The 15,440-nt window shown below is 35.4% G+C and overlaps 1 long non-coding RNA gene across 1 annotated transcript in view; it reads right to left on the reverse strand.

Annotated features, from left to right (window-relative positions):
• Positions 1-13,892, reverse strand: part of LOC120588244 (uncharacterized) — a 47,641-nt gene extending 33,749 nt beyond the window's left edge. Inside the window, exon 1 of the long non-coding RNA XR_005649184.1 lies at positions 6,971-13,892. This is a non-coding gene — a long non-coding RNA (uncharacterized LOC120588244). The remainder of the gene's footprint in view (positions 1-6,970) is intronic.
• Positions 13,893-15,440: the final 1,548 nt, after the last annotated feature.

The raw sequence follows: 15,440 nt of genomic DNA on the forward strand, positions 1-15,440 counted from the left end.
GAGTCTCTATTTTTATTCATGTTTGAAACATTTTGCAATAAAATGAAAAGAAAAATACAATTATCAAATGCCTATTGTCCTCTAAGCTCCAGAATTATGTTGTTTCCAGTTTTTGCAAAAGGCTTCAGGAGAGAAACAGATTCACATCTTTAACACAGAATAATCACAGAAACAGTAACCACCTTGGTGCATCTGACAGGGTGTTCTGAGAAATTGGTGCTCGTTTTGGCTCTGACATTGAGCAACTCAATAACTGTCTCACGACTTCGAGCAATTCGTTTTATTTTGGTCTTCAATTTCTTTACCTCCTCTTTAACCAAGACGACTAAGGGGACAGCCTGAATCTTACAGTGAATCTTAAAAATAAAAACCAGCGATAGCTACATATTTTGCTATGTGCCAGAGATTCTGGTAATCACTTTAAATTAGGAGGCTTAATTGGTATATGCATTATATATGTCCTGTTAATATCTAATCTATATATCAGGAAAATGAGACTTAGAAAAGTTAAATAACTTGTCAAGCACATACAAACAAGGCAGGGATGTTAACCCAGGTATATCTGCCACTTTTTTGACTCCAAAGTCCATGCACAGTCTTACAGACCTGAGAACTTTTGCTAGGTCAGTTCTACTCTATTAGTGAGTATCCCTCCTAATGTTCTAAATAGAGTGGCCATTCAACAAATATGTGAAAAGGTGCTCAACATCTCTAGCTATTAGGGAAATCCAAATCAAAACCGCAATGAGATACCATCTCACACCTGATAAAATAGCTATAATCAACAGGACAAGTAATAACAAATGCTGGAGAGGATGTAGAGAAAAAGGAATCCTCATACACTGCTGGTAGGACTGCAAATTGGTACAACCACTATGGAAAACAGTATAGAGGTTCCTCAAAAAACTAAGAATTAATCTACCATATGATCCAGCAATCCCTCTATGGGGTATTTACCCCAAAGACTTGAAAACCCATATCTGAAAAGATATTTGCATACTGATGTTCATAGCAGCATTACTCACAGTGGCCAGGACATGGAAGCAACCGAAGTGTCTTATGACAGATGACTGGCTAAAGAAGTTGTGGTACATATATACAATAGAATATTCCTCAGCCATAAGAAGAGATGAAATACTGCCATTTGTGAGAACATGGATAGACCTCGAGATAATCATGCTGAGCAAAATAAGCCAGACAGAAAAAGTTGAAAATCACATGATATCACTTATATGTGGGATATAAACCTAAAAGCAACAAATGAACAGGGCAAACAAACAGAGACTAGAGGGTAGGGGATTGGTGGAGGGGGGAGGTAGATGGGTAAAGGGGTCAAATATAGGGAGGTAGGGGGAGGGTGAAGTGGGTAAAGGGGATCATATATATGTTAGCTGAAGGAAACTGGACTTTGGGTGGTGAACACACAATAGAATATACAGATGTCAAATGATAATGTACACTTGAAAATTATATAATTGTATTAACCAATGTTACCCCAATAAACTTAATTTAAAAAACAGAAGTAATAAAACGGCAGTAACTATGTACCTATCAATAATCATTTTAAATGTAAATAGATTAAATGCTCCAATCAAAAGACATAGGGTAGTCGAATGCATAAGAAAACAAGATCCATGCATATGCTGTCTACAGAAGACCCACTTCAGATCAAATGACACTCACAGACTGAAAGTAAAGGGATGAAAAAAGATATTTCATGCAAATGGAAATTTAAAAAAAAAACAGGGGTAACAATACTTATATCAGACAAAATAGCTTTGTCTCTTATTACAGCTTTAAAACAAAATCTGTAATAAGAGAAAAAGAAGGGGATTACATAATGATAAAGAGATCAATAAATCAAGAGGACATAACCCTAGTAAACATATACACACCCAACATAGGAGCACCTATATACATAAAGCAATTATTGATTGACATAAAAGGAGAGACCAACAGTAATACACTCATAGTAGGAAATTTTATACCCTACTGACACCAATGGACAGATATTCTAGACAAAAAAATCAACAAGGAAACATAGACCTAAAAGACACACTAGACCAGATGGATTTAATAGATATTTTCAGAACATTTCACTGAAAAGCAGCAAAATATACATTCTTCTCAAGTGCACATGGAACATTTTCTAGGATAGACCACATGTTAGGACACAAAACAAGTCTCAATAAATTTAAGAAGATTGAAATCACATCAACTGTCTTCTCTGATCACAATGGTATGAAACTGGATATAAACTGAAAGAAAAAAAATGGAAAATGCACAAACATATGGAGGCTAAATAACATGCTATTAAACAATGAATAGGCTAACAATGAGATCAAGGAAGAAATCAAAAGATACTTAGAGACAAATGAAAATTAAAATACAATGACTCAAAATTTATGGGATACAGTAAAAGCAGTCCTAAGAGGGAAATTCATAGCAACAAAGGCCTACCTCAAGAAACAAGAAAAAGCTCAAATAAATAATCTAACCTTACACTTAAAAGAACTAGAAAAAGAACAGCAAAGGCCCAAGTGAATAGATGGAAGGAAATAAAGATCAGAGCAGAAATAAAATAGTCTAGAAAAACAATACAAAAGAAATAATGAAACCAAGAGCTAGTTCTTTGAAAGGATACACAAAATTGGCAAACCTTTAACCAGACTCATCAAGGAAAAAAGAGAGAGGACTCAAATAAATAATACCAGAAATGAAAGAGAAGAAATAACTAAAGTCCACAGAAATGCAAAGAATCATTAGAAAATGCTACAAGCAATTATACGCCAAAAATTGAGCAATCTGAAAGAATTGAATACATTCTTAGAAACATACAATCTCCCAAGACTGAGTCAAGAAGAAACCAAAAATATGAACTGACAGATTACTACCAATGAAATTGAATCAGTGATCAAACACCTCCCAAAAAAACAAAGTCCTGGACAAGATGCCTCTTATAGGTGAATTTTACCAAAGAAGAATTAACGCTTATTCTTCTCAAACTATTTCAAAAAAATTCAAGAAGAGGGAAGGCTCTCTAACTCCTTTTATGAGGCCACTATTACCTTAATTCCAAAACCAGACAAAGACATTACAAAAAAAGAAAACTATCGGCTAATATCTCTTATAAACACTGAGGTAAAAACCCTCAACAAAATATTAGCAACCTGAATTAAGCAATACATTGAAAATATCATACATCATGATCAAGTTGGATTTATCCTGGGATGCAAGGTTGATACAATATATGCAAATCAATTAATGTGATACACTACATTAACAAATCAAAAAAATAAAAATGATATGTCATATCAATAGATGCAGAAAAAGCACTTGACAAAATCTAGCATCCATTTATGATAAAAACTCTCAGCAAAGTGAGAATAGAGGAAAATACCTCAATATAACAAAGGCCATATATGACAAACCTACAGCTAACATCATACTCAATGGGGAAAGGCTAAAAGCATTTTCCTTAGACTCAGGAGCAAGACAAGGATGCCCACTTTCACCACTCCTCTTCAACACTGTACTGGAAGTCTTAGAAACAGCAATAAGACAAGAGAAATAAATGGTATCCGAATTGGAAAAGTGGAAGTAAAATTCGTATTATTTGCAGATGACATGATACTATAGAGAACCCTAAAGATTCCACAAAAAAATTTTTAGAATTGATCGATGAATTCAGTAAAGTAGCAGGATACGAAATAAATATTCAGAAGTCAATGGCATTTTTATACACCAAAGATGAACTTTCGGAAGAAGAAATTAAGAAAGCAATCCCATTTACAATTGCATCAAAGCAATAAATTACCTGTGAATCAAATTAGCCAAGGAGGTAAAAGACCTGTTCTCAGAAAATTATAAGTCATTGAAAAAAGAAATTGAAGAAGATACAAATAAATGAAAGTATATACCGTGCTCTTGGGTAGGAAGAATCAATATCATGAAAATGGCCATACTACCCAAAGCAATCTACAAATTCAATGCAATTCCTATCAAAATACCAATTACATTTTTCAGAGAGCTAGAACAAATAATCCTAAAATTTATAAAGACCCCAAATAGCCATGACAATCTTGAGAAAGAACAAAGTTGGAAGTATCACATTATCTGATATCAAACTATACTACAAGTCTGCAGTAATCAAAACAGCATGGTAATAGAAACAGACACATTGATCAATGGAACAGAATAGAGAGCCCAGAGATAAATCCATGCCTATACGCTCACTGAATATATGACAAAGGAGGCAAGATTATACAATGGGGTAAAGACAGTCTCTTCAATAAATCGTGTTGGGAAAATTGGACAGATACATGCAGGAAAAAAAAAGAAAGAAAGAAACTGGACCACCTTCTTACACTGTATATAAGAATAGATTCAAAATGGATTAAAGACTTAAATGTAAGATCTGAAACCATAAAACTCTAGAAAAAAATGTAGGCAGTAATCTCTCTGATATTGCTACTAGTAATTTCTTTTCAGACATATCTCCTCAGGCAAGGGAAACAAAAGAAAAATAAACATATGGAACTACATCAAACTAAAAAGCTTTTGCACAGCAAAAGAAATCATCAACAAAACAAAAAGACAGCTGATGGGGAGAATATACTCGCTTATGATACATCTGACAAGAGAATTTAATATCCAAAATATATAAAGAACTCATACAACTCAACAACAAAAATACGATGTCCAATCTAAGGTTTCATTGCTATATTGTACCAGAAGTCCCATTAAAAAATGGGTAGAAGACCTGAATAGACATTTCTCCAAAGAGTAAATACAGACGGCTAATAGACATATGAAAAGATGCTCAAGGTCGCTAACTATCTGAGAAATGCAAATTAAAACCACATTGAGATATCACTTCACACCTGTAAGAATGGCTATCATCAATAAATCAAGGAACAACAAGTTTTGGTGAGAGAACCCTCATATACTGTTGGTGGGATTGCAAATTGGTGGGATTACAGCCAGTAAGAAAAACAACCTGGGAGTTTCTCAAAAAAATTAAAAATGGATATACCTTTTGACTCAGCAATTGCACGTCTGGGTATCTACCCAAAGAAAATCCAAACAATAATTTGTAAAGATCTATTCACCCCAATATTCATGGAAGCACAAGTTACAATAGCCAAGATGTAAATTGTGGCATTTACCCATCAACAGACGATTTGATAAAGAAGTTATGGTTCACATATACAATGGAATATTATTCAGCCATCAAAAAATTGAAATCCTACTATTTGCAATGACATGGATGGACCTAGAGGTTATTATGCCGAGTGAAATAAGTCAGACAGAGAAAAATAATTACCATATGATTTAATTTATATGTGGGGTCTAAAGAATAAAAAGAATAAACTAATCAAAAACATACAAATGTAGAGGACAATCTGGTGATAGCCAGAGGGGAGGGAGTAGGGGGGCTGGGAAAAAGGGGTGAAGGATTAAAGAAGTACAAATTAGTAGTCGATAGATGGTCACCGGGATGGTGAGCACAGCATAGGGAATGCAGTTAGCATTAATGTAATGGCTAGGTGAAGAGCCAGCAGAGAGAAAGTAATCAGGGGGATCGTTTTATAAACTATATAAAATTCTAACCAATGTACTATACTCTTGAAACTAATAATAAAATTTTAAAAAATTTATGCCAGGCATAAACCAGAACTGTCCCAGGCAAACTGGAATGCATGCTCACTGTAGTTCTGATTCTCTCGCAAACAAATTCCAGCAGTCTTTTTGGAGATATCATATAAGCACAATGGTTTTCTAGTAGTAATCAAGCAGAGGTCGTTTAGATGCCCAATCTAAGGTTTTGTTACTATATTGTACCAGAAGTTCTCCCAACCCATCTGGTAGAAATAGATGGCTGGAATGGTACCTTCCAATGGCATCTTCATACACAGCTGTTGCCCACAGAGGGACACAGCAGCTGCTCCAAAGTCTTTCTATGGTTTCTCTCTTACTTTCCTATTCATGTTCTGGAGCATAGAGTTTCTGTATCTTCCCATGCTGAGGCATTTAGAAAAATCCTGTCCACAAAGAAGACTGTCACTCCTGGTAGCCTTTGATATAAGAATGGGAAAATGTCGCCCTCTGGTGTTATCAATGAGGCAGCAAGTGGCTACAGAGACTTGATCAAGATGAGGATGCCTTAAAGATGTGAAGGTAAGGAAAGCAGAATACTAGCCCTTACCAGGCAAGTGTATTAAGGCATTTTTCTATCAAATTTTTACAACAACTTTGTGAAGTCCATTCTTATATTCTTCATTTTTATAGATAAGAAAATCCTCAGAGAGATTGAGCAATTTATTCAAGGTCACACAGGTAGGAAATGGAATGAAATTTGAACTCAAGTCTATTTAGCATTAAAGACCGTGGTTTTTCCTCCTATCATTTTGTAGGTCATATAAAAATTGGGTCCCCAAATATTAAAATATATTTATTGAACACTATTTTATGCCAGAAATTGAAGTTGAGAATAGGTTGACTTATTCCACTTGTAAGGCACTCCTACATCTTTGTTCATATTTTCCCACATCCTTCATAAAAATTCAGAGTCTTCTTCACTGATCTTTCTCTCTCTCACTTCTGAACCTCCTACCACTTTCTTTGTACTAGTTTTCTCAGTTCCCCTGTATCACAATCACTGGTGGATATAATTCCTCTGTCTACCATCCTTATATTATATAATAAACTATCTGAAAGATTAGACTGTCTTTATTGTTATTACTGCAAACCCCTATAGCATCTATCACAGTGCTCCATAAAGAATAAATCCTCAAGGAATTTGCAAAATTTGGGCTGCAATAGATGTTGGCCACTTGTCCTTGATAAAATTTTAATTCTAAGACATTAATATCTTCTTCCAATTTAATAACATCCTACTGTATCCTCTTATAGAGTGAATTAGCCATGTTAAATGTCTAATAGGCTGGAAAAATGAAAGTTCTCCTACCTCAGATCCACATACTGGTGAAAACAGGACAATGAACCTTAAAGCTGGGAAATGGGCTGGAGGCATGGTCTCTAGTCACGTCTTGAGAGTAGAGGCTGTGGGCAGTGCTCTGCCACCCCTGTCTGTTTTCTTTCACTTCCCCATCCCCACCGTATTTGGTAGTTACTCTGTTTTACCCTAGCACCATCTACCCGTTTGTTCAGTTGCCCCCTAAATAGAAACTCTCTGCTTTTTCCCTTCCCTAAATGGCTTTTACTGATCCTGACTATCATGTGTCCTCTGTTTTCAGAGAAATGTGGCTAACCTTCTGAACTATAATTCTGCCACAGATCAGCTGTCTTCCCAAAGGCCCTGTATTAACCCTGTTTAAGCACGTCTTTAAATTCCTAGGATGCTCAGTCTGCAGCATCATGGGCAGCAGCGCCATCTGCTAGGAGTTTAACCCCTGGCTCTCTGGGTTTTAACAGTGGAGGTGGAATAGAAACTCAAGCTCCCGTATATGTCTAGGTCTGAGCCACATAATAGCTTAATACTCCTCTGCAACATCACTCATTCTAAGTGTCAGCAAAATAAGTTTTGATATTGAAAAGAAAAAATTTTGGTACATTTATGTTAGTTTCATTGATATATAATAGCAAAATATTAGAAGCAATTTATATATTTATTAACTATAAACCAGCCCTATGAGAACAAAACTAAAGCATTTTGAATGGCTTTGTAATATTCTGTGGTTTCAAAGTATATTTACTAACCCGGAAATTGCTTAAGTTACAGTGTTAAGTGGAAAAGAAGTAGGATACAAAAATGAATTAAAAAGTAATAATCATTTTGATACATTTTCATCTCATCATTTTGTCCTGCACATATATTCTTAAAAGCATAAAAAGAGAACTTCTATTACTTTAAAAAACACTTTTACTTTTCATAGTAACAAGAAATCAATGCAAATACAACAGCTGTGCTGTAGGTACAACTTGTTAACCAGTATAAACCCACAGCTGACAGGTGGGATAAATCATTTTGATTGCTTCCACCAATTTCTGGAACTCTTTTTTCTACTACTAATTCTTCAACACCACCACCATAGAAAAATCAGACCTTTCATTTCTTTCCTTCTTTTTCTCTCTTTTGTCTCAAAGTCATTCCAGCCCCTCTTCTCGGCACCTGAGTCACAGAGGAGGGGAGCAGAAAAGCAGAACAAACACTTCTCTCATTTCATCTTTTCACCGAGACTCTCCTCCTCGTTCTGTGAAAAGACACGGGGCGCTGTTACTAGAGAAGAACGGGCTGCCCGTGAGTACACAATTGCATTAGAAGATGACAGTCCCACCACCGCAGTTTCAGACAGACAAGATAGAAATTTTTAATAGTAATTGCTTAATTCTGGCAAATGGGCAAATAAATATTATACCTGATTTTTTAAAACTACAGTATAAAGCACTCTCAGGCCTTTGGCACATATCCTGAGAGAATTTCTTATTTCTCTCTCCGGCATTTGTTTTCAGGCTAGGACAAGTGATACTGAGAGCCCAAATGACATAACACTTGTCCCTCCCAACAGCTGAGTATTTCCATGAGTAGACAATGGCATCTACTTGGAGAAGCTACTTTAATACATATTTAGATAGCAGGTGGTTAAAACACAGTTCAGCCCTGACAGACAAAAAGCCATTTCCAGTCATTCCATTTGTATTCAGAATAAAATCAGGTCTCGGGGATTCCCATACATACCATTGGAGAAAAAGAGAGGGTCAGTATAGGCCAATATCAAAGCCAATTGATTGTGGCTTGGATTTGGAAGAGGAAGTATATAGAAGAGAGGTACAAGGTTTAATTAATTCTTTGATAAGTTTTCCACTGTAACGAATCCCTACACTTGGTTAATTTATTGTCCTGTGTGTCTTTAAGGAGAGGAAAACTAAGAAAAAAATCCCGGTTGTTAAATAAAGAGAGGCTCGGTCACTAATTTCTCTACCATACGATAACAATTTTTAAATATTTAAATAGCTGTCATATTTCAAAGTCTTCTTCAATTAATCCATTTAATAAACCTTTATTGAAGGCACTGTGCAAAGTTTAAAAATGCTGCTCCACTCCCAGAAATAGAAAGTTGCAAAAAGAACATAGCTTTTGGTATCCTCTCACCTCCTTAACTTATCCTACACATTTCCTAATGACTCTATGCCTGTTTTTTAAGTATGCCTACGAGCTGGCCTGCATCAGGATAGAATATTCATAATTTGCCTTTTTCACACTGAATCCTGTATTCAATGTCACATGGTTTGTAAGCGGTGAGTTTGTAAAGTCAAAAGTTTATGGTGATTACCAAAGATTACCTTGGTTCTAATGGAAGGCATTCCCACGTAAAAATGACAGCCTAGTCCTGTGTATAGCATTCAAGACACTTCAGAAACAACTGCTAGGCCAGTTGTGTTAAGGAGAAACCCAATCTGGAAGGTTAAAAGAAGTAGCACATTCTCATGTTTGTTAGCCTAACAAATCTTTCCCCCTTCCACTGAGAAAAAAAAAATGAAACATGTTCCATGAATCATTGGGTCAATGCCTGAATCTAACTTCCTGATCACAGGGTAGAGAAAATTCATACTTTCAAAATATAAAATCATTTTGTTTGTTTTTTCAAAGCTTGATATAGGATGTAAATTTGCCAAACTTTCTAAATATTTATGAATTTTGGTAGGTACAGTTCACAAACTATTAAGGGCATAAGCAAAAAGTTGGGCAATATTTGCAGCTTAGAATAAGACTGTTAAATAGAAGAAGGGGGTTCCCTTTTTTCCCCATAGAACTTTTTATAATGTGGAAATATTAAAAATAAAGATTAAAGTTTCCATGGAAATAAACATTTTAAAGAAATATTCTCCACACTATTCTCTCTCCCATGTTTAGTTTCTCATTTTCGCACATCATTTGTGGTCTACCTAACTTAAAGAAATCATCTTGGCTATGTAGCTGCAAATCACTAAAGAAACTCAAGCTTATAGGAGGTAAGGTATATGTTGTTCTTTGGGTTTTCTTTCTCAATTAACAGCTAAATTTTGAATAAAGTAGTCAAAATAAGGAAGTACTTAGGTAGAATCTTATTTGCAAGTTTTCTACTTTAAGTAATTTCATACCTCTCATAAGATGATATCTATGACGATTTCTTCTATATATAAAAATTATGTAGGTAGCCCTACCAGGAAATAATGCTAGGATTATGTAAGATTTGTCTGACATTCATGCTGTTACTACTAATGACATATAGATATATTTATATATTTGCAAGCTTTTCTGAAACAGGGTCTGTACCATATTATCTCTATGAATCCACCCACAGCACCAAGTGTGTACGTAATTACAAAAAAAGAGATATATCTCTTGTGCTCTTCATTTGCCTGCTTGCTCTCAGATTCATTGTCAACTTTCTCTAGTTTTGCCTGTATCTCAGGGCCTACATTTCCTAGGGCCCCTTGACTAGTGGCTACTGAGTAGTTTTGGCAAATGGGAAGACTTGCTGGATTACTTGGGAGTGGGAAAAGAGAAGAAGCCGGGGATTTCTCTCTCTTACTCTGCTTTTGTGCCATCTCCGGCAGTGGCTCTTTTTCCTCCTAACACCAGTTCCCATGAGATAATGATTCCTAGGTATTTCAAATCTCACAAGATAGCCACTGAGAGGTTCCAGCTCCTACTAGATGGCTCAGCTTCTGAGTGCTAGGAACATGCATCCTCTCTACACTTCATCCACCCAGATGGTGATAGCAGTTTCCTTCTTTTCTTAATTTCTGAATTGCCTCAACATCTTCTTATTTTGCTTCCCAGTTCTTCCATTACCTGTGTAAACAATATACTGCACTAAATTCTTTAGTTTGTGAGATCCAGAGTGGTTTCTATTTTTCTGAATGGCTCCTTACTGATACAGCTCTTGGTTCCAAGAATAGTCACAGAAAACTAATATTCAACACAGGACTCTGGGATTGGGTTGTTATCTATTTGACCATGAATGCAATGAAGACCTCCTTACAAGCAAGAAATGAACACTAATAAGTTGCGTCATGCAGTGGCATCATAATCATTTAAACTCTAAGCTGTGGTTTCTTGAGACATAGTACAGGGTGAAGATAAGGCTTTGGTTAAGTAACTAATGAACTTGACCATTATAATAATGATTCATTATTACATGATATGGATACTCCTAATTGCCCTAAAGACTGTACACAAAGAAAAAGATAAATCTAAGACCTTGAACTTCTAACACAAAACCTTAAGCTATGTAGCCACATTCCATAGCCCTGAAGCCATAAGGCAGACATGGCTTAATAATATAGGTCGCAAAGTTGCAACATTAGTTAAATGTATAGTCCTATCAGGTATTTTATGATAATATAAGGCCCTGGCTGGAAAGGAGACTGTGGATGGTGATATTTGTGCAGAGATGAGGCTGCAAACTTTTTCCAACTCTCTGTACTTTCCTAGCGAGCAGAAAGTTCTCCTCTTGTCAATTTGTCAATTTAACACCCAAGAGAGAAAATCAACCTGTACCTGCATAAAAACCTTTACATGACTTCACTTGTGGCAGTTGCTGTAGAAGAGGATAATTAGTCTCTACAAAGCCCATTCTAACCACAGATCATTGTATCGAGTTCTATCCCAACATAGCCCAGATGAAAGAGTGCAGGACATGCTTCAAAAAAGAGATAATAAATACCAAAGGAGTTGCAGAATTCTGTCCAATATTTTTTCTTTTTTAATTTGTTTCATTGTTTGATATATTTTTAAAAATTATCATTTTAAGTGCTCGATAAGGCTAGTAGTTAACATACTGCATAGCATAGCATAGGCAAAAAAAATCTGGAGAATCCTAGAGGTGGGAATTTGGAGTGGATCCAGAGTGGATCTAGGCAAACGTCTAGCCACTTCCAATCATATCCTTGCCTTGAAGAGTCCAGAAGACATTCCTTTCACCACAGCATTAAGAAATGCATTGGCAAAAGAAGCATATTTGTATAAATGAGAGTTCCATCCTGTTGTATAGCAGCATTGTGGTTGTATTGAAGTTTAAAATGGTTAGAAGTAGAGGAGGATTCTGGAAAGATGACAGAGTAAAAAGCACCAGGAATCTGTCTCCCCACCTAGACAACAATTACACTGGCAGAGTTATCTGATATAACTATTTTAGAACTCTGGAGTCTGTTAGATCATTGCAACTTCCTGGGGAAAGGCTTAGAAGATAAATTGTGATTAAGTTTGGTCAAAGTTAGCGTTTAGCATAGTAGCAGCTACCCCACCCCCAGCCACATGGCAGACAGCTGTGTGCCTGTTCCTAGAGCAGCCTGCACACAGCTTGTAGGAGCCAGGGGGAGGAAAAAGGATCCAGTCTTCCAAATAATTGAGTTATCAGTGCTCTGACTGCTGACTGCTCCTTCTGATCACAAAGATGTAGACAAAGAAGCAGGCAGCCATTGGTGTTGCACACCTTCTCATTGTTTCAAGCTCATCTCCCTATGGCTGAAGTGACTTCCAGGGAATTTAAAGGGCCAGTGTCCTGTCCTCTCTTCACTTTTCTCTTTTTTCCTCCCTTCTGGGAGCCAGACATTAAAGACTTAAACATTCAAAAGCAACTGCATTTACAGATAAAGTTAGAATGTGGCCATGCATGCCCAGGGAAAGGTACAGGCTCAGAAAAGATCTAAGACCTTAAGTTTACACTTCAAGCTGATCCTTGGCAGAGAGACAGCCTACAACATTAAAAAAAAAAAATCAAAACAAAACTAACAAAAACTCAGCAAACCTTGTGAAAGGGGGACAATCTAATTTCTAAAGTTACCACATTATTACATTTAAATATCCCCCTTTAACAAAAATTTCACAAGCCATACAAAGAAATAGGAAAGTATGGCCCATTTAAAGGAAAAAAAAAAACAACAACAAATCAACAGATGCAGTTCCTTAAAAAGACCTGATAGCAGATCTACTAGACAAGGACTTTAAAACAACTGTCATAAAGATGCTCAAAGAACTAAAAGAAGAAATGGAGAAAGTAGAGAAAACGATTTATAATCAAAATGGAAATTTCAATAAATAGAAAACCAAAACAGAAATTCTAAAGCTAAAAAGTACAATAACAAATGAAAAATTAACTAGAGATATTTAAAGGCATATTTGAACAGGCAGGAAAAAGAGTGAGGAAAATTATCGGGGCTGAGGAACAGAAAGAAAGAAGACTGAAGAAACATGAACAGAGCCTAAGAGACCTGTGGGTCCATATATGCATTGTGGGAGTCCCAGAAAGAGAAGAGGAAAGAGAGAAAGAGGTAGAGAGAACTTCCCAAATTTGAAGAAAGACATAAATATAAACACCCAAGAAGATCAATGAACTCTGAGAAAGATGAACTCAAAAAGACCCAAACTGAAGCACATTATAATCAGACTTTCAAAAGACAAAGAGAGAATCTTGAAACAGAGAGAAGCAATTCATCACACACCCAAGGGATCCTTAATAAGGTTATCAACAGATAATCAGAAATTTTGGAGGCAAGAAGGCAGTGGGCCAATACAGATGTCATACAAAGTATCTTCTCTGATCATAACAGGATTAAGTCAGAAATGAAAGAAGTAAAACCTGAAATTTCACAAATACGTGGAAATTAAACAATACATTTTAACCACCAATGGATCAAAGAAGAAATCACAAGGGACATTAGAAAATACTTAGAGATAAATGAAAAAGGAAAATATAACATACCCAAACTAATAGGATGCAGCAAAAGCAGTACTAAAGGGGGAATTTATATCTATAATGCTTGCACTAAAAAAACAAAACAAAACAAAAAAAACCCTCAACCAACCACCTAACTTTACAACTTAAAGAACTAGAAAAAGAATTAACTAAGCCCAAAGTTAGCAAAAGGAAGGAAATAAAGATTAGAGAAGAGATAAGTGAAATAGAGAACAGAAAGAAAATAAAGATTAATGAAACCAAAAGTTGATTCTTTGAAAAGATCAACCATATCAACAAACATTTAGCTAGATGAACTAAGGAAAAAAAAAAAAGACTCAAATTACTATACCCAGAAAAGTAAGTGAAGACATTACTGCTGATTCTACAGAAATAAAAGGATTATAGGAGAGTACTATGACCAACTGTATGCCAACAAATTGGATACCCTAGATGAAATAGATAAATTCTGAGAAACATAAAAGCTACCAAGACTAAAACACAAAGAAACAGAAAATCTGAATAGACCTATAACTAGTAAGGAGATTGAATCAGTAATAAAAAGTCTCCCAAAAGAGAAAACCCCTGAGATGCAAGGATGATTCATCATACAAAAATCTACTAAGGGCATACCCACATTAATAGAATGAAGAAAAAAAAACTCACATGATCAATCGACGCAGAAAAAGCATTTGACAAAATCCAACACCTTTTCATGGTAAGAAAAACTCAACAAACTAGGAATAGAAGGAAACTGCTTCAACATAATATAAGCCATATGAGAAACACACAGTGAATATCCTATTCAATGGTAAAATACTGACAGCTTTTCTTTTAAGATCAGGAATAAGGGGAGGATGCCTACTTTCACCTCTTCTATTCAACACAGTAACAGAAGTTCTATCCAGGAAATTAGTCCCCCTCCCCCTGCAAAAAAAAAAAAAAAAAAAAAAAAAAAAAAAAAAAAAAAAAAAAAAAAAAAGAAGAAAAAGAAATAAATAAAAGGCATCTAAATTGGAAAGAGGAAGTAAAACTGTAGATAATAATCTTATATGTAGAAAACTCTTAAGATTTCACAAAAAAACTTTTAGAACTAATAAATAAATTTAGCAAAGTAACAGGATACAAAATCAACACACAAAAGTAAGTTGCATCTCTATACTCACAAGGAACAATCTGAAAAGAAAATAATAAAAATAATTTCATTTACAATAGCATATAAAGAAATAAAATAGGAACTTACTTAACTAAAGAGGTGCAAGATTTATACAATGAAACTACAAAACAATGCTGAAAGAAATTAAAGGCATAAATAAATGAAAAGATGTTCTATGTTCATAGATTAGGAGACTTAATATTAAAATGTCCATACTACCCAGAGTGATCTATAGATCCAATACAATCCCAACAAAAATGCAGAAATAGAAAAACTCATCCTAAAATTTATATGGAATTTCAAAGGACCCCAAATAGCCGAAACAATCTTGGGGGTAAAAAAGCAGGAGGTCTTATGCTTCTTGATTTCAAAACTTACTACAAAGCTGCAATAATCAAAACACTATGGTACTGGCATAACGACAGACATATAGGCCAATGGAACAGAAAAAAGACCCCATAAATGAACCCTCACATATACGGACAAATGATTTTTGATAAGAGCATAAAGACCATTCAATGGGGGAAAGAACTACTTTTCAACAAATAGTGCTAGGGAAACTGCATATCCAATGCAAAAGAATAAAGCTGGACCTTTAC

This window comes from Pteropus medius, unplaced genomic scaffold, assembly GCF_902729225.1.
Source record: "Pteropus medius unplaced genomic scaffold, Ma_sr-lr_union100, whole genome shotgun sequence".
NCBI lineage: Eukaryota > Metazoa > Chordata > Mammalia > Chiroptera > Pteropodidae > Pteropus > Pteropus medius.